Genomic DNA, 21,557 nt, shown 5'->3' on the forward strand with positions numbered 1-21,557 from the left:
GGGCAGGCATCATTTCAGTAATTTCATCCCGTTGCATTCACATCCGTGCCTTGAATGAGATTGAATGTGATCTTTGCTCTCAAGTATGTTCCCAAGTTTTACACTTTCGTGCTTTGCATGAATGGGAATGGAACCGTGTGTGTTGAATGAGGCTCCTTGTGAGCACTGATCTTTGTCCGGTGGAGTTCCTTTTTGTGTTGCTGTAATTGTGTAATTTCTCGATGAGAAAGATTAGGCAACATTTAGTCACTTCTAGCCATGATGCTCAATTTATTTACGAATGTACCCTAGTTACTAGGGACCGTTTACGTTGGAGAACAAGATCTATTGTATGCCTGTGTATTCGGGGAAGTCAAATCTGAAATAATGATGAAATTGCGTGTATCCAAAGTTAAAACTCGTGATTTGTCGCCCTCAGGTGTGTAAAAGATGCAAAAGCTTACAGCACCTGGTATTCCCAGGCGGTCTCCCATCCAAGTACTGACCAGGCCCGAGCCTGCTTAGGTTCCGAGATCGGACGAGATCGGGCGTATTCAGGCTAGTATGGCCGTAAGCCAGGGAAGCTGTCCCTGACGCTCTACTTAAAGGGAAGGCAATATCCGTTTCTGCCGCTCATACTTGCAGTTGAACTGTCTCTCTACTCTAAAGTCCGGGACACACCAGCGCGCCGCAGACAGTCCCTGCTAACACGAAACGTTGTGGCAACGTTGTGCGTTAGCTGGGGTGCCACACCAGACCGGAACTATATTTTACAAAACGAACACATTGTCTTGATAATACAGCTGTAATTGAGTGCCTGACATGCCAGTCAAGCGCAATCTTGAGAAGGTGTGCATTTCAGTAAGGATTTCAATTGACATGCAGTATGAAACTGAAAGGAGGTTGCATCACTATGATGCATAACATTGCATGTATTGTATTTTCAAGTGTGTGCATTCATCCTGTTGTCATTTTGTTTTGAAAGCAGAAGAATCATTCAACAGGTTGCTGAGACAAATGTAAACCAGTAAAACATATGAAGAGAAACATACCTTGAGTATAAGTTCAGTTGTTTAAACATTTGACAAACTATGGTGAGGGGGTAAGAAAACACACAAATCCAGCAGCTCCTGTATTTCAATACACCAGAACCCAATATTATTGGCGAGTCGGGTAGTCCATCATCACAGTTCGAGGGCAGGCATCATTTCAGTAATTTCATCCCGTTGCATTCACATCCGTGCCTTGAATGAGATTGAATGTGATCTTTGCTCTCAAGTATGTTCCCAAGTTTTACACTTTCGTGCTTTGCATGAATGGGAATGGAACCGTGTGTGTTGAATGAGGCTCCTTGTGAGCACTGAACTTTGTCCGGTGGAGTTCCTTTTTGTGTTGCTGTAATTGTGTCATTTCTCGATGAGAAAGATTAGGCAACATTTAGTCACTTCTAGCCATGATGCTCAATTTATTTACGAATGTACCCTAGTTACTAGGGACCGTTTACGTTGGAGAACAAGATCTATTGTATGCCTGTGTATTTGGGGAAGTCAAATCTGAAATAATGATGAAATTGCGTGTATCCAAAGTTAAAACTCGTGATTTGTCGCCCTCTGGTGTGTAAAAGATGCAAAAGCTTACAGCACCAGGTATTCCCAGGCGGTCTCCCATCCAAGTACTGACCAGGCCCGAGCCTGCTTAGCTTCCGAGATCGGACGAGATCGGGCGTATTCAGGCTAGTATGGCCGTAAGCCAGTGAGGCTGTCCCTGACGCTCTACTTAAAGGGAAGGCAATATCCGTTTCTGCCGTTCATACTTACAGTTGAACTGTCTCTCTACTCTAAAGCCCGGGACACACCAGCGCGCCGCAGACAGTCCCTGCTAACACGCCACGTTGTGGCAACATTGTGGCAACGTTGTGCGTTAGCTGGGGTGCCACACCAGACCGGAACTATATATTACAAAACGAACACATTGTCTTGATAAAACAGCTGTAATTGAGTGCCTGACACGCCCGTCAAGCGCAATCTTGAGAAGGTGTGCATTTCAGTAAGGATTTCAATTGACATGCAGTATGAAACTGAAAGGAGGTTGCATCACTATGATGCATAACATTGCATGTATTGTATTTTCAAGTGTGTGCATTCATCCTGTTGTCATTTTGTTTTGAAAGCAGAAGAATCATTCAACAGGTTGCTGAGACAAATGTAAACCAGTAAAACATATGAAGAGAAACAAACCTTGAATATAAGTTCAGTTGTTTAAACATTTGACAAACTATGGTGAGGGGGTAAGAAAACACACAAATCCAGCAGCTCCTGTATTTCAATACACCAGAACCCAATATTATTGGCGAGTCGGGTAGTCCATCATCACAGTTCGAGGGCAGGCATCATTTCAGTAATTTCATCCCGTTGCATTCACATCCGTGCCTTGAATGAGATTGAATGTGATCTTTGCTCTCAAGTATGTTCCCAAGTTTTACACTTTCGTGCTTTGCATGAATGGGAATGGAACCGTGTGTGTTGAATGAGGCTCCTTGTGAGCACTGAACTTTGTCCGGTGGAGTTCCTTTTTGTGTTGCTGTAATTGTGTCATTTCTCGATGAGAAAGATTAGGCAACATTTAGTCACTTCTAGCCATGATGCTCAATTTATTTACGAATGTACCCTAGTTACTATGGACCGTTTACATTGGAGAACAAGATCTATTGTATGCCTGTGTATTTGGGGAAGTCAAATCTGAAATAATGATGAAATTGCGTGTATCCAAAGTTAAAACTCGTGATTTGTCGCCCTCTGGTGTGTAAAAGATGCAAAAGCTTACAGCACCTGGTATTCCCAGGCGGTCTCCCATCCAAGTACTGACCAGGCCGGAGCCTGCTTAGCTTCCGAGATCGGACGAGATCGGGCGTATTCAGGCTAGTATGGCCGTAAGCCGGGGAGGCTGTCCCTGATGCTCTACTTAAAGGGAAGGCAATATCCGTTTCTGCCGCTCATACTTGCAGTTGAACTGTCTCTCTACTCTAAAGTCCGGGACACACCAGCGCGCCGCAGACAGTCCCTGCTAACACGAAACGTTGTGGCAACGTTGTGCGTTAACTGGGGTGCCACACCAGACCGGAACTATATTTTACAAAACGAACACATTGTCTTGATAATACAGCTGTAATTGAGTGCCTGACACGCCAGTCAAGCGCAATCTTGAGAAGGTGTGCATTTCAGTAAGGATTTCAATTGACATGCAGTATGAAACTGAAAGGAGGTTGCATCACTATGATGCATAACATTGCATGTATTGTATTTTCAAGTGTGTGCATTCATCCTGTTGTCATTTTGTTTTGAAAGCAGAAGAATCATTCAACAGGTTGCTGAGACAAATGTAAACCAGTAAAACATATGAAGAGAAACAAACCTTGAATATAAGTTCAGTTGTTTAAACATTTGACAAACTATGGTGAGGGGGTAAGAAAACACACAAATCCAGCAGCTCCTGTATTTCAATACACCAGAACCCAATATTATTGGCGAGTCGGGTAGTCCATCATCACAGTTCGAGGGCAGGCATCATTTCAGTAATTTCATCCCGTTGCATTCACATCCGTGACTTGAATGAGATTGAATGTGATCTTTGCTCTCAAGTATGTTCCCAAGTTTTACACTTTCGTGCTTTGCATGAATGGGAATGGAACCGTGTGTGTTGAATGAGGCTTCTTGTGAGCACTGAACTTTGTCCGGTGGAGTTCCTTTTTGTGTTGCTGTAATTGTGTCATTTCTCGATGAGAAAGATTAGGCAACATTTAGTCACTTCTAGCCATGATGCTCAATTTATTTACGAATGTACCCTAGTTACTAGGGACCGTTTACGTTGGAGAACAAGATCTATTGTATGCCTGTGTATTTGGGGAAGTCAAATCTGAAATAATGATGAAATTGCGTGTATCCAAAGTTAAAACTCGTGATTTGTCGCCCTCTGGTGTGTAAAAGATGCAAAAGCTTACAGCACCTGGTATTCCCAGGCGGTCTCCCATCCAAGTACTGACCAGGCCCGAGCCTGCTTAGCTTCCGAGATCGGACGAGATCGGGCGTATTCAGGCTAGTATGGCCGTAAGCCGGGGAAGCTGTCCCTGACGCTCTACTTAAAGGGAAGGCAATATCCGTTTCTGCCGCTCATACTTGCAGTTGAACTGTCTCTCTACTCTAAAGTCCGGGACACACCAGCGCGCCGCAGACAGTCCCTGCTAACACGAAACGTTGTGGCAACGTTGTGCGTTAGCTGGGGTGCCACACCAGACCGGAACTATATTTTACAAAACGAACACATTGTCTTGATAAAACAGCTGTAATTGAGTGCCTGACACGCCAGTCAAGCGCAATCTTGAGAAGGTGTGCATTTCAGTAAGGATTTCAATTGACATGCAGTATGAAACTGAAAGGAGGTTGCATCACTATGATGCATAACATTGCATGTATTGTATTTTCAAGTGTGTGCATTCATCCTGTTGTCATTTTGTTTTGAAAGCAGAAGAATCATTCAACAGGTTGCTGAGACAAATGTAAACCAGTAAAACATATGAAGAGAAACAAACCTTGAATATAAGTTCAGTTGTATAAACATTTGACAAACTATGGTGAGGGGGTAAGAAAACACACAAATCCAGCAGCTCCTGTATTTCAATACACCAGAACCCAATATTATTGGCGAGTCGGGTAGTCCATCATCACAGTTCGAGGGCAGGCATCATTTCAGTAATTTCATCCCGTTGCATTCACATCCGTGCCTTGAATGAGATTGAATGTGATCTTTGCTCTCAAGTATGTTCCCAAGTTTTACACTTTCGTGCTTTGCATGAATGGGAATGGAACCGTGTGTGTTGAATGAGGCTCCTTGTGAGCACTGAACTTTGTCCAGTGGAGTTCCTTTTTGTGTTGCTGTAATTGTGTCATTTCTCGATGAGAAAGATTAGGCAACATTTAGTCACTTCTAGCCATGATGCTCAATTTATTTACGAATGTACCCTAGTTACTAGGGACCGTTTACGTTGGAGAACAAGATCTATTGTATGCCTGTGTATTTGGGGAAGTCAAATCTGAAATAATGATGAAATTGCGTGTATCCAAAGTTAAAACTCGTGATTTGTCGCCCTCTGGTGTGTAAAAGATGCAAAAGCTTACAGCACCTGGTATTCCCAGGCGGTCTCCCATCCAAGTACTGACCAGGCCAGAGCCTGCTTAGCTTCCGAGATCGGACGAGATCGGGCGTATTCAGGCTAGTATGGCCGTAAGCCAGGGAGGCTGTCCCTGACGCTCTACTTACAGGGAAGGCAATATCCTTTTCTGCCGTTCATACTTACAGTTGAACTGTCTCTCTACTCTAAAGCCCGGGACACACCAGTGCGCCGCAGACTGTCCCTGCTAACACGCCACGTTGTGGCAACGTTGTGGCAACGTTGTGCGTTAGCTGGGGTGCCACACCAGACCGGAACTATATTTTACAAAACGAACACATTGTCTTGATAAAACAGCTGTAATTGAGTGCCTGACACGCCAGTCAAGCGCAATCTTGAGAAGGTGTGCATTTCAGTAAGGATTTCAATTGACATGCAGTATGAAACTGAAAGGAGGTTGCATCACTATGATGCATAACATTGCATGTATTGTATTTTCAAGTGTGTGCATTCATCCTGTTGTCATTTTGTTTTGAAAGCAGAAGAATCATTCAACAGGTTGCTGAGACAAATGTAAACCAGTAAAACATATGAAGAGAAACAAACCTTGAATATAAGTTCAGTTGTTTAAACATTTGACAAACTATGGTGAGGGGGTAAGAAAACACACAAATCCAGCAGCTCCTGTATTTCAATACACCAGAACCCAATATTATTGGCGAGTCGGGTAGTCCATCATCACAGTTCGAGGGCAGGCATCATTTCAGTAATTTCATCCCGTTGCATTCACATCCGTGCCTTGAATGAGATTGAATGTGATCTTTGCTCTCAAGTATGTTCCCAAGTTTTACACTTTCGTGCTTTGCATGAATGGGAATGGAACCGTGTGTGTTGAATGAGGCTCCTTGTGAACACTGAACTTTGTCCGGTGGAGTTCCTTTTTGTGTTGCTGTAATTGTGTCATTTCTCGATGAGAAAGATTAGGCAACATTTAGTCACTTCTAGCCATGATGCTCAATTTATTTACGAATGTACCCTAGTTACTAGGGACCGTTTACGTTGGAGAACAAGATCTATTGTATGCCTGTGTATTTGGGGAAGTCAAATCTGAAATAATGATGAAATTGCGTGTATCCAAAGTTAAAACTCGTGATTTGTCGCCCTCTGGTGTGTAAAAGATGCAAAAGCTTACAGCACCTGGTATTCCCAGGCGGTCTCCCATCCAAGTACTGACCAGGCCCGAGCCTGCTTAGCTTCCGAGATCGGACGAGATCGGGCGTATTCAGGCTAGTATGGCCGTAAGCCGGGGAAGCTGTCCCTGACGCTCTACTTAAAGGGAAGGCAATATCCGTTTCTGCCGCTCATACTTGCAGTTGAACTGTCTCTCTACTCTAAAGCCCGGGACACACCAGTGCGCCGCAGACAGTCCCTGCTAACACGCCACGTTGTGGCAACGTTGTGGCAACGTTGTGCGTTAACTGGGGTGCCACACCAGACCGGAACTATATTTTACAAAACGAACACATTGTCTTGATAATACAGCTGTAATTGAGTGCCTGACACGCCAGTCAAGCGCAATCTTGAGAAGGTGTGCATTTCAGTAAGGATTTCAATTGACATGCAGTATGAAACTAAAAGGAGGTTGCATCACTATGATGCATAACATTGCATGTATTGTATTTTCAAGTGTGTGCATTCATCCTGTTGTCATTTTGTTTTGAAAGCAGAAGAATCATTCAACAGGTTGCTGAGACAAATGTAAACCAGTAAAACATATGAAGAGAAACAAACCTTGAATATAAGTTCAGTTGTTTAAACATTTGACAAACTATGGTGAGGGGGTAAGAAAACACACAAATCCAGCAGCTCCTGTATTTCAATACACCAGAACCCAATATTATTGGCGAGTCGGGTAGTCCATCATCACAGTTCGAGGGCAGGCATCATTTCAGTAATTTCATCCCGTTGCATTCACATCCGTGCCTTGAATGAGATTGAATGTGATCTTTGCTCTCAAGTATGTTCCCAAGTTTTACACTTTCGTGCTTTGCATGAATGGGAATGGAACCGTGTGTGTTGAATGAGGCTCCTTGTGAGCACTGAACTTTGTCCGGTGGAGTTCCTTTTTGTGTTGCTGTAATTGTGTCATTTCTCGAAGAGAAAGATTAGGCAACATTTAGTCAATTCTAGCCATGATGCTCAATTTATTTACGAATGTACCCTAGTTACTAGGGACCGTTTACGTTGGAGAACAAGATCTATTGTATGCCTGTGTATTTTGGGAAGTCAAATCTGAAATAATGATGAAATTGTGTGAATCCAAAGTTAAAACTCGTGATTTGTCGCCCTCTGGTGTGTAAAAGGTGCAAAAGCTTACAGCACCTGGTATTCCCAGGCGGTCTCCCATCCAAGTACTGACCAGGCCCGAGCCTGCTTAGCTTCCGAGATCGGACGAAATCAGGCGTATTCAGGCTAGTACGGCCGTAAGCCAGGGAGGCTGTCCCTGACGCTCTACTTAAAGGGAAGGCAATATCCGTTTCTGCCGCTCATACTTGCAGTTGAACTGTCTCTCTACTCTAAAGTCCGGGACACACCAGCGCGCCGCAGACAGTCCCTGCTAACACGAAACGTTGTGGCAACGTTGTGCGTTAGCTGGGGTGCCACACCAGACCGGAACTATATTTTACAAAACGAACACATTGTCTTGATAAAACAGCTGTAATTGAGTGCCTGACACGCCAGTCAAGCGCAATCTTGAGAAGGTGTGCATTTCAGTAAGGATTTCAATTGCCATGCAGTATGAAACTGAAAGGAGGTTGCATCACTATGATGCATAACATTGCATGTATTGTATTTTCAAGTGTGTGCATTCATCCTGTTGTCATTTTGTTTTGAAAGCAGAAGAATCATTCAACAGGTTGCTGAGACAAATGTAAACCAGTAAAACATATGAAGAGAAACAAACCTTGAATATAAGTTCAGTTGTTTAAACATTTGACAAACTATGGTGAGGGGGTAAGAAAACACACAAATCCAGCAGCTCCTGTATTTCAATACACCAGAACCCAATATTATTGGCGAGTCGGGTAGTCCATCATCACAGTTCGAGGGCAGGCATCATTTCAGTAATTTCATCCCGTTGCATTCACATCCGTGACTTGAATGAGATTGAATGTGATCTTTGCTCTCAAGTATGTTCCCAAGTTTTACACTTTCGTGCTTTGCATGAATGGGAATGGAACCGTGTGTGTTGAATGAGGCTCCTTGTGAGCACTGAACTTTGTCCGGTGGAGTTCCTTTTTGTGTTGCTGTAATTGTGTCATTTCTCGATGAGAAAGATTAGGCAACATTTAGTCACTTCTAGCCATGATGCTCAATTTATTTACGAATGTACCCTAGTTACTAGGGACCGTTTACGTTGGAGAACAAGATCTATTGTATGCCTGTGTATTTGGGGAAGTCAAATCTGAAATAATGAAGAAATTGCGTGTATCCAAAGTTAAAACTCGTGATTTGTCGCCCTCTGGTGTGTAAAAGATGCAAAAGCTTACAGTACCTGGTATTCCCAGGCAGTCTCCCATCCAAGTACTGACCAGGGCGGAGCCTGCTTAGCTTCCGAGATCGGACGAGATCGGGCGTATTCAGGCTAGTATGGCCGTAAGCCTGGGAGGCTGTCCCTGATGCTCTACTTAAAGGGAAGGCAATATCCGTTTCTGCCGCTCATACTTGCAGTTGAACTGTCTCTCTACTCTAAAGTCCGGGACACACCAGCGCGCCGCAGACAGTCCCTGCTAACACGAAACGTTGTGGCAACGTTGTGCGTTAGCTGGGGTGCCACACCAGACCGTAACTGTATTTTACAAAACGAACACATTGTCTTGATAAAACAGCTGTAATTGAGTGCCTGACACGCCAGTCAAGCGCAATCTTGAGAAGGTGTGCATTTCAGTAAGGATTTCAATTGACATGCAGTATGAAACTGAAAGGAGGTTGCATCACTATGATGCATAACATTGCATGTATTGTATTTTCAAGTGTGTGCATTCATCCTGTTGTCATTTTGTTTTGAAAGCAGAAGAATCATTCAACAGGTTGCTGAGACAAATGTAAACCAGTAAAACATATGAAGAGAAACAAACCTTGAATATAAGTTCAGTTGTTTAAACATTTGACAAACTATGGTGAGGGGGTAAGAAAACACACAAATCCAGCAGCTCCTGTATTTCAATACACCAGAACCCAATATTATTGGCGAGTCGGGTAGTCCATCATCACAGTTCGAGGGCAGGCATCATTTCAGTAATTTCATCCCGTTGCATTCACATCCGTGCCTTGAATGAGATTGAATGTGATCTTTGCTCTCAAGTATGTTCCCAAGTTTTACACTTTCGTGCTTTGCATGAATGGGAATGGAACCGTGTGTGTTGAATGAGGCTCCTTGTGAACACTGAACTTTGTCCGGTGGAGTTCCTTTTTGTGTTGCTGTAATTGTGTCATTTCTCGATGAGAAAGATTAGGCAACATTTAGTCACTTCTAGCCATGATGCTCAATTTATTTACGAATGTACCCTAGTTACTAGGGACCGTTTACGTTGGAGAACAAGATCTATTGTATGCCTGTGTATTTGGGGAAGTCAAATCTGAAATAATGATGAAATTGCGTGTATCCAAAGTTAAAACTCGTGATTTGTCGCCCTCTGGTGTGTAAAAGATGCAAAAGCTTACAGCACCTGGTATTCCCATGCGGTCTCCCATCCAAGTACTGACCAGGCCGGAGCCTGCTTAGCTTCCGAGATCGGACGAGATCGGGCGTATTCAGGCTAGTATGGCCGTAAGCAGGGGAAGCTGTCCCTGACGCTCTACTTAAAGGGAAGGCAATATCCGTTTCTGCCGCTCATACTTGCAGTTGAACTGTCTCTCTACTCTAAAGTCCGGGACACACCAGCGCACCGCAGACAGTCCCTGCTAACACGAAAAGTTGTGGCAACGTTGTGCGTTAGCTGGGGTGCCACACCAGACCGGAACTATATTTTACAAAACGAACACATTGTCTTGATAAAACAGCTGTAATTGAGTGCCTGACACGCCAGTCAAGCGCAATCTTGAGAAGGTGTGCATTTCAGTAAGGATTTCAATTGACATGCAGTATAAAACTGAAAGGAGGTTGCATCACTATGATGCATAACATTGCATGTATTGTATTTTCAAGTGTGTGCATTCATCCTGTTGTCATTTTGTTTTGAAAGCAGAAGAATCATTCAACAGGTTGATGAGACAAATGTAAACCAGTAAAACATATGAAGAGAAACAAACCTTGAATATAAGTTCAGTTGTATAAACATTTGACAAACTATGGTGAGGGGGTAAGAAAACACACAAATCCAGCAGCTCCTGTATTTCAATACACCAGAACCCAATATTATTGGCGAGTCGGGTAGTCCATCATCACAGTTCGAGGGCAGGCATCATTTCAGTAATTTCATCCCGTTGCATTCACATCCGTGCCTTGAATGAGATTGAATGTGATCTTTGCTCTCAAGTATGTTCCCAAGTTTTACACTTTCGTGCTTTGCATGAATGGGAATGGAACCGTGTGTGTTGAATGAGGCTCCTTGTGAGCACTGAACTTTGTCCGGTGGAGTTCCTTTCTGTGTTGCTGTAATTGTGTCATTTCTCGATGAGAAAGATTAGGCAACATTTAGTCACTTCTAGCCATGATGCTCAATTTATTTACGAATGTACCCTAGTTACTAGGGACCGTTTACGTTGGAGAACAAGATCTATTGTATGCCTGTGTATTTGGGGAAGTCAAATCTGAAATAATGATGAAATTGCGTGTATCCAAAGTTAAAACTCGTGATTTGTTGCCCTCTGGTGTGTAAAAGATGCAAAAACTTACAGCACCTGGTATTCCCAGGCGGTCTCCCATCCAAGTACTGACCAGGCCCGAGCCTGCTTAGCTTCCAAGATCGGACGAGATCGGGCGTATTCAGGCTAGTATGGCCGTAAGCCAGGGAAGCTGTCCCTGACGCTCTACTTAAAGGGAAGGCAATATCCGTTTCTGTCGCTCATACTTGCTGTTGAACTGTCTCTCTACTCTAAAGTCCGGGACACACCAGCGCGCCGCAGACAGTCCCTGCTAACACGAAACGTTGTGGCAACGTTGTGCGTTAGCTGGGGTGCCACACCAGACCGGAACTATATTTTACAAAACGAACACATTGTCTTGATAATACAGCTGTAATTGAGTTCCTGACACGCCAGTAAAGCGCAATCTTGAGAAGGTGTGCATTTTAAAAAGGATTTCAATTGACATGCAGTATGAAACTGAAAGGAGGTTGCATCACTATGATGCATAACATTGCATGTATTGTATTTTCAAGTGTGTGCATTCATCCTGTTGTCATTTTGTTTTGAAAGCAGAAGAATCATTCAACAGGTTGCTGAGACAAATGTAAACCAGTAAAACATATGAAGAGAAACAAACCTTGAATATAAGTTCAGTTGTTTAAACATTTGACAAACTATGGTGAGGGGGTAAGAAAACACACAAATCCAGCAGCTCCTGTATTTCAATACACCAGAACCCAATATTATTGGCGAGTCGGGTAGTCCATCATCACAGTTCGAGGGCAGGCATCATTTCAGTAATTTCATCCCGTTGCATTCACATCCGTGCCTTGAATGAGATTGAATGTGATCTTTGCTCTCAAGTATGTTCCCAAGTTTTACACTTTCGTGCTTTGCATGAATGGGAATGGAACCGTGTGTGTTGAATGAGGCTCCTTGTGAGCACTGAACTTTGTCCGGTGGAGTTCCTTTTTGTGTTGCTGTAATTGTGTCAATTCTCGATGAGAAAGATTAGGCAACATTTAGTCACTTCTAGCCATGATGCTCAATTTATTTACGAATGTACCCTAGTTACTAGGGACCGTTTACGTTGGAGAACAAGATCTATTGTATGCCTGTGTATTTGGGGAAGTCAAATCTGAAATAATGATGAAATTGCGTGTATCCAAAGTTAAAACTCGTGATTTGTTGCCCTCTGGTGTGTAAAAGATGCAAAAACTTACAGCACCTGGTATTCCCAGGCGGTCTCCCATCCAAGTACTGACCAGGCCCGAGCCTGCTTAGCTTCCAAGATCGGACGAGATCGGGCGTATTCAGGCTAGTATGGCCGTAAGCCAGGGAAGCTGTCCCTGACGCTCTACTTAAAGGGAAGGCAATATCCGTTTCTGTCGCTCATACTTGCTGTTGAACTGTCTCTCTACTCTAAAGTCCGGGACACACCAGCGCGCCGCAGACAGTCCCTGCTAACACGAAACGTTGTGGCAACGTTGTGCGTTAGCTGGGGTGCCACTCCAGACCGGAACTATATTTTACAAAACGAACACATTGTCTTGATAAAACAGCTGTAATTGAGTTCCTGACACGCCTGTCAAGCGCAATCTTGAGAAGGTGTGCATCTCAGTAAGGATTTCAATTGACATGCAGTATGAAACTGAAAGGAGGTTGCATCACTATGATGCATAACATTGCATGTATTGTATTTTCAAGTGTGTGCATTCATCCTGTTGTCATTTTGCTTTGAAAGCAGAAGAATCATTCAACAGGTTGCTGAGACAAATGTAAACCAGTAAAACATATGAAGAGAAACAAACCTTGAATATAAGTTCAGTTGTTTAAACATTTGACAAACTATGGTGAGGGGGTAAGAAAACACACAAATCCAGCAGCTCCTGTATTTCAATACACCAGAACCCAATATTATTGGCGAGTCGGGTAGTCCATCATCACAGTTCGAGGGCAGGCATCATTTCAGTAATTTCATCCCGTTGCATTCACATCCGTGCCTTGATTGAGATTGAATGTGATCTTTGCTCTCAAGTATGTTCCCAAGTTTTACACTTTCGTGCTTTGCATGAATGGGAATGGAACCGTGTGTGTTGAATGAGGCTCCTTGTGAGCACTGAACTTTGTCCGGTGGAGTTCCTTTTTGTGTTGCTGTAATTGTGTCATTTCTCGATGAGAAAGATTAGGCAACATTTAGTCACTTCTAGCCATGATGCTCAATTTATTTACGAATGTACCCTAGTTACTAGGGACCGTTTACGTTGGAGAACAAGATCTATTGTATGCCTGTGTATTTGGGGAAGTCAAATCTGAAATAATGATGAAATTGCGTGTATCCAAAGTTAAAACTCGTGATTTGTCGCCCTCTGGTGTGTAAAAGATGCAAAAGCTTACAGCACCTGGTATTCCCAGGCGGTCTCCCATCCAAGTACTGACCAGGCCCTAGCCTGCTTAGCTTCCGAGATCGGACGAGATCTGGCGTATTCAGGCTAGTATGGCCGTAAGCCAGGGAGGCTGTCCCTGACGCTCTACTTAAAGGGAAGGCAATATCCGTTTCTGCTGCTCATACTTGCAGTTGAACTGTCTCTCTACTCTAAAGTCCGGGACACACCAGCGCGCCGCAGACAGTCCCTGCTAACACGAAACGTTGTGGCAACGTTGTGCGTTAGCTGGGGTGCCACACCAGACCGGAACTATATTTTACAAAACGAACACATTGTCTTGATAATACAGCTGTAATTGAGTGCCTGACACGCCAGTCAAGCGCAATCTTGAGAAGGTGTGCATTTCAATAAGGATTTCAAATGACATGCAGTATGAAACTGAAAGGAGGTTGCATCACTATGATGCATAACATTGCATGTATTGTATTTTCAAGTGTGTGCATTCATCCTGTTGTCATTTTGTTTTGAAAGCAGAAGAATCATTCTTGCTGAGGTTGCTGAGACAAATGTAAACCAGTAAAACATATGAAGAGAAACAAACCTTGAATATAAGTTCAGTTGTTTAAACATTTGACAAACTATGGTGAGGGGGTAAGAAAACACACAAATCCAGCAGCTCCTGTATTTCAATTCACCAGAACCCAATATTATTGGCGAGTCGGGTAGTCCATCATCACAGTTCGAGGGCAGGCATCATTTCAGTAATTTCATCCCGTTGCATTCACATCCGTGCCTTGAATGAGATTGAATGTGATCTTTGCTCTCAAGTATGTTCCCAAGTTTTACACTTTCGTGCTTTGCATGAATGGGAATGGAACCGTGTGTGTTGAATGAGGCTCCTTGTGAGCACTGAACTTTGTCCGGTGGAGTTCCTTTTTGTGTTGCTGTAATTGTGTCATTTCTCGATGAGAAAGATTAGGCAACATTTAGTCACTTCTAGCCATGATGCTCAATTTATTTACGAATGTACCCTAGTTACTAGGGACCGTTTACGTTGGAGAACAAGATCTATTGTATGCCTGTGTATTTGGGGAAGTCAAATCTGAAATAATGATGAAATTGCGTGTATCCAAAGTTAAAACTCGTGATTTGTCGCCCTCTGGTGTGTAAAAGATGCAAAAGCTTACAGCACCTGGTATTCCCAGGCGGTCTCCCATGCAAGTACTGACCAGGAACGAGCCTGCTTAGCTTCCGAGATCGGACGAGATCGGGCGTATTCAGGCTAGTAGGGCCGTAAGCCAGGAAGGCTGTCCCTGACGCTCTACTTAAAGGGAAGGCAATATCCGTTTCTGCCGTTCATACTTACAGTTGAACTGTCTCTCTTCTCTAAAGCCTGGGACACACCAGCGCGCCGCAGACAGTCCCTGCTAACACGCCACGTTGTGGCAACATTGTGGCAACGTCGTGCGTTAGCTGGGGTGCCACACCAGACCGGAACTATATATTACAAAACGAACACATTGTCTTGATAAAACAGCTGTAATTGAGTGCCTGACACGCCAGTCAAGCGCAATCTTGAGAAGGTGTGCATTTCAGTAAGGATTTCAATTGACATGCAGTATGAAACTGAAAGGAGGTTGCATCACTATGATGCATAACATTGCATGTATTGTATTTTCAAGTGTGTGCATTCATCCTGTTGTCATTTTGTTTTGAAAGCAGAAGAATCATTCAACAGGTTGCTGAGACAAATGTAAACCAGTAAAACATATGAAGAGAATCAAACCTTGAATATAAGTTCAGTTGTTTAAACATTTGACAAACTATGGTGAGGGGGTAAGAAAACACACAAATCCAGCAGCTCCTGTATTTCAATACACCAGAACCCAATATTATTGGCGAGTCGGGTAGTCCATCATCACAGTTCGAGGGCAGGCATCATTTCAGTAATTTCATCCCGTTGCATTCACATCCGTGCCTTGAATGAGATTGAATGTGATCTTTGCTCTCAAGTATGTTCCCAAGTTTTACACTTTCGTGCTTTGCATGAATGGGAATGGAACCGTGTGTGTTGAATGAGGCTCCTTGTGAGCACTGAACTTTGTCCGGTGGAGTTCCTTTTTGTGTTGCTGTGATTGTGTCATTTCTCGATGAGAAAGATTAGGCAACATTTAGTCACTTCTAGCCATGATGCTCAATTTATTTACGAATGTACCCTAGTTACTAGGGACCGTTTACGTTGGAGAACAAGATCTATTGTATGCCTGTGTATTTGGGGAAGTCAAATCTGAAATAATGATGAAATTGCGTGTATCCAAAGTTAAAACTCGTGATTTGTCGCCCTCTGGTGTGTAAAAGATGCAAAAGCTTACAGCACCTGGTATTCCCAGGCGGTCTACCATCCAAGTACTGACCAGGCCCGAGCCTGCTTAGCTTCCGAGATCGGACGAGATCGGGCGTATTCAGGCTAGTATGGCCGTAAGCCAGGGAGGCTGTCCCTGACGCTCTACTTAAAGGGAAGGCAATATCCGTTTCTGCCGCTCATACTTGCAGTTGAACTGTCTCTCTACTCTAAAGTCCGGGACACACCAGCGCGCCGCAGACAGTCCCTGCTAACACGAAACGTTGTGGCAACGTTGTGCGTTAGCTGGGGTGCCACACCAGACCGGAACTATATTTTACAAAACGAACACATTGTCTTGATAATACAGCTGTAATTGAGTGCCTGACACGCCAGTCAAGCGCAATCTTGAGAAGGTGTGCATTTCAGTAAGGATTTCAATTGACATGCAGTATGAAACTGAAAGGAGGTTGCATCACTATGATGCATAACATTGCATGTATTGTATTTTCAAGTGTGTGCATTCATCCTGTTGTCATTTTGTTTTGAAAGCAGAAGAATCATTCAACAGGTTGATGAGACAAATGTAAACCAGTAAAACATATGAAGAGAAACAAACCTTGAATATAAGTTCAGTTGTTTAAACATTTGACAAACTATGGTGAGGGGGTAAGAAAACACACAAATCCAGCAGCTCCTGTATTTCAATACACCAGAACCCAATATTATTGGCGAGTCGGGTAGTCCATCATCACAGTTCGAGGGCAGGCATCATTTCAGTAATTTCATCCCGTTGCATTCACATCCGTGCCTTGAATGAGATTGAATGTGATCTTTGCTCTCAAGTATGTTCCCAAGTTTTACACTTTCGTGCTTTGCATGAATGGGAATGGAACCGTGTGTGTTGAATGAGGCTCCTTGTGAGCACTGAACTTTGTCCGGTGGAGTTCCTTTTTGTGTTGCTGTAATTGTGTCATTTCTCGATGAGAAAGATTAGGCAACATTTAGTCACTTCTAGCCATGATGCTCAATTTATTTACGAATGTACCCTAGTTACTAGGGACCGTTTACGTTGGAGAACAAGATCTATTGTATGCCTGTGTATTTGGGGAAGTCAAATCTGAAATAATGATGAAATTGCGTGTATCCAAAGTTAAAACTCGTGATTTGTCGCCCTCTGGTGTGTAAAAGATGCAAAAGCTTACAGCACCTGGTAATCCCAGGCAGTCTCCCATCCAAGTACTGACCAGGCCCGAGCCTGCTTAGCTTCCGAGATCAGGCGTATTCAGGCTAGTATGGCCGTAAGCCAGGGAGGCTGTCCCTGACGCTCTACTTAAAGGGAAGGCAATATCCGTTTCTGCCGCTCATACTTGCAAATGAACTGTCTCTCTACTCTAAAGTCCGGGACACACCAGCGCGCCGCAGACAGTCCCTGCTAACAAGAAACGCTGTGGCAACGTTGTGGCAACGTTGTGCGTTAGCTGGGGTGCCACACCAGACCGGAACTATATTTTACAAAACGAACACATTGTCTTGATAAAACAGCTGTAATTGAGTGCCTGACACGCCAGTCAAGCGCAATCTTGAGAAGGTGTGCATTTCAGTAAGGATTTCAATTGACATGCAGTATGAAACTGAAAGGAGGTTGCATCACTATGATGCATAACATTGCATGTATTATATTTTCAAGTGTGTGCATTCATCCTGTTGTCATTTTGTTTTGAAAGCAGAAGAATCATTCAACAGGTTGCTGAGACAAATGTAAACCAGTAAAACATATGAAGAGAAACAAACCTTGAATATAAGTTCAGTTGTTTAAACATTTGACAAACTATGGTGAGGGGGTAAGAAAACACACAAATCCAGCAGCTCCTGTATTTCAATACACCAGAACCCAATATTATTGGCGAGTCGGGTAGTCCATCATCACAGTTCGAGGGCAGGCATCATTTCAGTAATTTCATCCCGTTGCATTCACATCCGTGCCTTGAATGAGATTGAATGTGATCTTTGCTCTCAAGTATGTTCCCAAGTTTTACACTTTCGTGCTTTGCATGAATGGGAATGGAACCGTGCGTGTTGAATGAGGCTCCTTGTGAACACTGAACATTGCCCGGTGGAGTTCCTTTTTGTGTTGCTGTAATTGTGTCATTTCTCGATGAGAAAGATTAGGCAACATTTAGTCACTTCTAGCCATGATGCTCAATTTATTTACGAATGTACCCTAGTTACTAGGGACCGTTTACGTTGGAGAACAAGATCTATTGTATGCCTGTGAATTTGGGGAAGTCAAATCTGAAATAATGATGAAATTGCGTGTATCCAAAGTTAAAACTCGTGATTTGTCGCCCTCTGGTGTGTAAAAGATGCAAAAGCTTACAGCACCTGGTATTCCCAGGCGGTCTCCCATCCAAGTACTAACCAGGCCCGAACCTGCTTAGCTTCCGAGATCGGACGAGATCGGGCGTATTCAGACTAGTATGGCCGTAAGCCAGGGAGGCTGTCCCTGACCCTCTACTTAAAGGGAAGGCAATATCCGTTTCTGCCACTCATACTTGCAGTTGAACTGTCTCTCTACTCTAAAGTCCGGGACACACCAGCACGCTGCAGACAGTCCCTGCTAACACGAAACGTTGTGGCAACGTTGTGCGTTAGCTGGGGTGCCACACCAGACCGGAACTATATTTTACAAAACGAACACATTGTCTTGATAATACAGCTGTAATTGAGTGCCTGACACGCCAGTCAAGCGCAATCTTGAGAAGGTGTGCATTTCAGTAAGGATTTCAATTGACATGCAGTATGAAACTGAAAGGAGGTTGCATCACTATGATGCATAACATTGCATGTATTGTATTTTCAAGTGTGTGCATTCATCCTGTTGTCATTTTGTTTTGAAAGCAGAAGAATCATTCAACAGGTTGCTGAGACAAATGTAAACCAGTAAAACATATGAAGAGAAACAAACCTTGAATATAAGTTCAGTTGTTTAAACATTTGACAAACTATGGTGAGGGGGTAAGAAAACACACAAATCCAGCAGCTCCTGTATTTCAATACACCAGAACCCAATATTATTGGCGAGTCGGGTAGTCCATCATCACAGTTCGAGGGCAGGCATCATTTCAGTAATTTCATCCCGTTGCATTCACATCCGTGCCTTGAATGAGATTGAATGTGATCTTTGCTCTCAAGTATGTTCCCAGGTTTTACACTTTCGTGCTTTGCATGAATGGGAATGGAACCGTGTGTGTTGAATGAGGCTCCTTGTGAGCACTGAACTTTGTCCGGTGGAGTTCCTTTTTGTGTTGCTGTAATTGTGTCATTTCTCGATGAGAAAGATTAGGCAACATTTAGTCACTTCTAGCCATGATGCTCAATTTATTTACGAATGTACCCTAGTTACTAGGGACCGTTTACGTTGGAGAACAAGATCTATTGTATGCCTGTGTATTTGGGGAAGTCAAATCTGAAATAATGATGAAATTGCGTGTATCCAAAGTTAAAACTCGTGATTTGTCGCCCTCTGGTGTGTAAAAGATGCCAAAGCCTACAGCACCTGGTATTCCCAGGCGGTCTCCCATCCAAGTACTGACCAGGCCCGAGCCTGCTTAGCTTCCGAGATCGGACGAGATCGGGCGTATTCAGGCTAGTATGGCCGTAAGCCAGGAAGGCTGTCCCTGACGCTCTACTTAAAGGGAAGGCAATATCCGTTTCTGCTGTTCATACTTACAGTTGAACTGTCTCTCTACTCTAAAGCCCGGGACACACCAGCGCGCCGCAGACAGTCCCTGCTAACACGCCACGTTGTGGCAACATTGTGGCAACATTGTGGCAACGTTGTGCGTTAGCTGGGGTGCCACACCAGACCGGAACTATATATTACAAAACGAACACATTCTCTTGATAAAACAGCTGTAATTGAGTGCCTGACACGCCAGTCAAGCGCAATCTTGAGTAGGTGTGCATTTCAGTAAGGATTTCAATTGACATGCAGTATGAAACTGAAAGGAGGTTGCATCACTATGATGCATAACATTGCATGTATTGTATTTTCAAGTGTGTGCATTCATCCTGTTGTCATTTTGTTTTGAAAGCAGAAGAATCATTCAACAGGTTGCTGAGACAAATGTAAACCAGTAAAACATATGAAGAGAAACAAACCTTGAATATAAGTTCAGTTGTTTAAACATTTGACAAACTATGGTGAGGGGGTAAGAAAACACACAAATCCAGCAGCTCCTGTATTTCAATACACCAGAACCCAATATTATTGGCGAGTCGGGTAGTCCATCATCACAGTTCGAGGGCAGGCATCATTTCAGTAATTTCATCCCGTTGCATTCACATCCGTGCCTTGAATGAGATTGAATGTGATCTTTGCTCTCAAGTATGTTCCCAAGTTTTACACTTTCGTGCTTTGCATGAATGGGAATGGAACCGTGTGTGTTGAATGAGGCTCCTTGTGAGCACTGAACTTTGTCCGGTGGAGTTCCTTTTTGTGTTGCTGTAATTGTGTCATTTCTCGATGAGAAAGATTAGGCAACATTTAGTCACTTCTAGCCATGATGCTCAATTTATTTACGAATGTACCCTAGTTACTAGGGACCGTTTACGTTGGAGAACAAGATCTATTGTATGCCTGTGTATTTGGGGAAGTCAAATCTGAAATAATGATGAAATTGCGTGTATCCAAAGTTAAAACTCGTGATTTGTCGCCCTCTGGTGTGTAAAAGATGCAAAAGCTTACAGCACCTGGTATTCCCAGGTGGTCTCCCATCCAAGTACTGACCAGGCCCGAGCCTGCTTAGCTTCCGAGATCAGACGAGATCGGGCGTATTAAGGCTAGTATGGCCGTAAGCCAGGGAGGCTGTCCCTGACGCTCTACTTAAAGGGAAGGCAATATCCGTTTCTGCCGCTCATACTTGCAGTTGAACTGTCTCTCTACTCTAAAGTCCGGGACACACCAGCACGCCGCAGACAGTCCCTGCTAACACGAAACGTTGTGGCAACGTTGTGCGTTAGCTGGGGTGCCACACCAGACCGGAACTATATATTACAAAACGAACACATTGTCTTGATAAAACAGCTGTAATTGAGTGCCTGACACGCCAGTCAAGCGCAATCTTGAGATGCTGTGCATTTCAGTAAGGATTTCAATTGACATGCAGTATGAAACTGAAAGGAGGTTGCATCACTATGATGCATAACATTGCATGTATTGTATTTTCAAGTGTGTGCATTCATCCTGTTGTCATTTTGTTTTGAAAGCAGAAGAATCATTCAACAGGTTGCTGAGACAAATGTAAACCAGTAAAACATATGAAGAGAAACAAACCTTGAATATAAGTTCAGTTGTTTAAACATTTGACAAACTATGGTGAGGGGGTAAGAAAACACACAAATCCAGCAGCTCCTGTATTTCAATACACCGGAACCCAATATTATTGGCGAGTCGGGTAGTCCATCATCACAGTTCGAGGGCAGGCATCATTTCAGTAATTTCATCCCGTTGCATTCACATCCGTGCCTTGAATGAGATTGAATGTGATCTTTGCTCTCAAGTATGTTCCCAAGTTTTACACTTTCGTGCTTTGCATGAATGGGAATGGAACCGTGTGTGTTGAATGAGGCTCCTTGTGAGCACTGAACTTTGTCCGGTGGAGTTCCTTTTTGTGTTGCTGTAATTGTGTCATTTCTCGATGAGAAAGATTAGGCAACATTTAGTCACTTCTAGCCATGATGCTCAATTTATTTACGAATGTACCCTAGTTACTAGGGACCGTTTACGTTGGAGAACAAGATCTATTGTATGCCTGTGTATTTGGGGAAGTCA

At 43.5% G+C, this 21,557-nt stretch overlaps 17 non-coding genes and 1 pseudogene across 17 annotated transcripts; all 18 read right to left on the reverse strand.

Moving 5' to 3' along the window:
* Positions 1–436: 436 nt before the first annotated feature.
* LOC136735146 (5S ribosomal RNA) lies at positions 437–555 on the reverse strand. Its single transcript, XR_010810768.1, has one exon. It is a non-coding gene; the product is annotated as a 5S ribosomal RNA (ribosomal RNA).
* Positions 556–1,610: 1,055 nt separating this feature from the next.
* On the reverse strand, positions 1,611–1,729 carry LOC136735708 (5S ribosomal RNA). Its single transcript, XR_010811239.1, has one exon. It is a non-coding gene; the product is annotated as a 5S ribosomal RNA (ribosomal RNA).
* A 1,066-nt stretch (positions 1,730–2,795) lies between these two features.
* LOC136735925 (5S ribosomal RNA) lies at positions 2,796–2,914 on the reverse strand. The gene has a single exon (XR_010811452.1). It is a non-coding gene; the product is annotated as a 5S ribosomal RNA (ribosomal RNA).
* A 1,055-nt stretch (positions 2,915–3,969) lies between these two features.
* On the reverse strand, positions 3,970–4,088 carry LOC136735883 (5S ribosomal RNA). The gene has a single exon (XR_010811410.1). It is a non-coding gene; the product is annotated as a 5S ribosomal RNA (ribosomal RNA).
* Positions 4,089–5,143: 1,055 nt separating this feature from the next.
* Positions 5,144–5,262, reverse strand: LOC136735795 (5S ribosomal RNA). Its single transcript, XR_010811322.1, has one exon. It is a non-coding gene; the product is annotated as a 5S ribosomal RNA (ribosomal RNA).
* A 1,066-nt stretch (positions 5,263–6,328) lies between these two features.
* LOC136735894 (5S ribosomal RNA) lies at positions 6,329–6,447 on the reverse strand. Its single transcript, XR_010811421.1, has one exon. It is a non-coding gene; the product is annotated as a 5S ribosomal RNA (ribosomal RNA).
* Positions 6,448–7,513: 1,066 nt separating this feature from the next.
* LOC136735294 (5S ribosomal RNA) lies at positions 7,514–7,632 on the reverse strand. Its single transcript, XR_010810911.1, has one exon. It is a non-coding gene; the product is annotated as a 5S ribosomal RNA (ribosomal RNA).
* A 1,055-nt stretch (positions 7,633–8,687) lies between these two features.
* Positions 8,688–8,806, reverse strand: LOC136735410 (5S ribosomal RNA). Its single transcript, XR_010811019.1, has one exon. It is a non-coding gene; the product is annotated as a 5S ribosomal RNA (ribosomal RNA).
* Positions 8,807–9,861: 1,055 nt separating this feature from the next.
* Positions 9,862–9,980, reverse strand: LOC136735970 (5S ribosomal RNA). Its single transcript, XR_010811497.1, has one exon. It is a non-coding gene; the product is annotated as a 5S ribosomal RNA (ribosomal RNA).
* Positions 9,981–11,035: 1,055 nt separating this feature from the next.
* Positions 11,036–11,154, reverse strand: LOC136735151 (5S ribosomal RNA). The gene has a single exon (XR_010810774.1). It is a non-coding gene; the product is annotated as a 5S ribosomal RNA (ribosomal RNA).
* Positions 11,155–12,209: 1,055 nt separating this feature from the next.
* Positions 12,210–12,328, reverse strand: LOC136735152 (5S ribosomal RNA). The gene has a single exon (XR_010810775.1). It is a non-coding gene; the product is annotated as a 5S ribosomal RNA (ribosomal RNA).
* Positions 12,329–13,383: 1,055 nt separating this feature from the next.
* Positions 13,384–13,502, reverse strand: LOC136735962 (5S ribosomal RNA). Its single transcript, XR_010811489.1, has one exon. It is a non-coding gene; the product is annotated as a 5S ribosomal RNA (ribosomal RNA).
* A 1,058-nt stretch (positions 13,503–14,560) lies between these two features.
* On the reverse strand, positions 14,561–14,679 carry LOC136735430 (5S ribosomal RNA). The gene has a single exon (XR_010811035.1). It is a non-coding gene; the product is annotated as a 5S ribosomal RNA (ribosomal RNA).
* A 1,066-nt stretch (positions 14,680–15,745) lies between these two features.
* Positions 15,746–15,864, reverse strand: LOC136735900 (5S ribosomal RNA). The gene has a single exon (XR_010811427.1). It is a non-coding gene; the product is annotated as a 5S ribosomal RNA (ribosomal RNA).
* Positions 15,865–16,919: 1,055 nt separating this feature from the next.
* On the reverse strand, positions 16,920–17,028 carry LOC136735522 (uncharacterized; annotated as a pseudogene).
* Positions 17,029–18,094: 1,066 nt separating this feature from the next.
* Positions 18,095–18,213, reverse strand: LOC136735878 (5S ribosomal RNA). Its single transcript, XR_010811405.1, has one exon. It is a non-coding gene; the product is annotated as a 5S ribosomal RNA (ribosomal RNA).
* Positions 18,214–19,268: 1,055 nt separating this feature from the next.
* On the reverse strand, positions 19,269–19,387 carry LOC136735762 (5S ribosomal RNA). The gene has a single exon (XR_010811291.1). It is a non-coding gene; the product is annotated as a 5S ribosomal RNA (ribosomal RNA).
* Positions 19,388–20,464: 1,077 nt separating this feature from the next.
* Positions 20,465–20,583, reverse strand: LOC136735853 (5S ribosomal RNA). Its single transcript, XR_010811379.1, has one exon. It is a non-coding gene; the product is annotated as a 5S ribosomal RNA (ribosomal RNA).
* Positions 20,584–21,557: the final 974 nt, after the last annotated feature.

Source organism: Amia ocellicauda, unplaced genomic scaffold (assembly GCF_036373705.1).
Source record: "Amia ocellicauda isolate fAmiCal2 unplaced genomic scaffold, fAmiCal2.hap1 HAP1_SCAFFOLD_41, whole genome shotgun sequence".
In the NCBI taxonomy this organism is placed as follows: Eukaryota; Metazoa; Chordata; class Actinopteri; order Amiiformes; family Amiidae; genus Amia; species Amia ocellicauda.